This window comes from Octopus bimaculoides, chromosome 4, assembly GCF_001194135.2.
Source record: "Octopus bimaculoides isolate UCB-OBI-ISO-001 chromosome 4, ASM119413v2, whole genome shotgun sequence".
NCBI classification, from domain to species: Eukaryota; Metazoa; Mollusca; class Cephalopoda; order Octopoda; family Octopodidae; genus Octopus; species Octopus bimaculoides.
This window is the reverse complement of record NC_068984.1, coordinates 140,426,063-140,426,716: the sequence shown is the minus strand read 5'-3', so window position 1 is coordinate 140,426,716 and position 654 is coordinate 140,426,063. Positions and strand designations below refer to the sequence as shown.

General features: G+C 38.5%; 1 protein-coding gene across 4 annotated transcripts in view; it reads left to right on the top strand.

Moving 5' to 3' along the window:
- Nucleotides 1–654, top strand: part of LOC106881375 (YTH domain-containing family protein 2) — an 81,867-nt gene that overhangs the window by 74,097 nt on the left and 7,116 nt on the right. The gene's annotated exons all lie outside the window — the stretch shown is intronic.

Below are 654 nucleotides of genomic sequence, written 5' to 3'. Positions count from 1 at the left end.
ATAGATAGATAGAGAGAGAGAGAGAGACAGACAGACAGACAGATAGCTCGCTCCGGCCAGTCATGGTATTAGCTGTCAGTAGCCAAAAAATCAACTCAAACCAGCAGTAACGTTCCTTGTCAGATTTTTCTACTTTCACTTCTGACAGCTAATACCATGACAGTGCCGACTGGTGCAGTCAACAAAACTTCTTATTTGGAACTTAGATCTGTTTCATAAGAAATGCTAACATGTATGCAATGGTTACTCCACTGCATTTCTTTTCCAATCCCAGATTAGTACCTTTCCTTCAACTATTAACCAGTCAACCAAGAAGTGGGAATTTGTTAAGGTAGACAGACACCAGCTTTGCCCTGGAACATGACATGATGTCATTTATCACTGACTCATTCATCACTGATCTATAAGAACATGATACTAGTGACCACCCACAGGGCACAAATTTTTGCTTGTGTTTACATGACCATGCTGCAAGCCTATGTATTTTTGATGTGGATTTATGTAACATGGGACTAGTGGATAGGAAAAAATACAAAGGCCTCTGCCTCCACAAATGATGCAGTGAATTCTTTGCATGAAAAGGGACGATCAAGAAAATATCTGACAAAACCTTTGCTGGTAAAATTAAAAAAAAAAAAACCATTAATCTTTTTT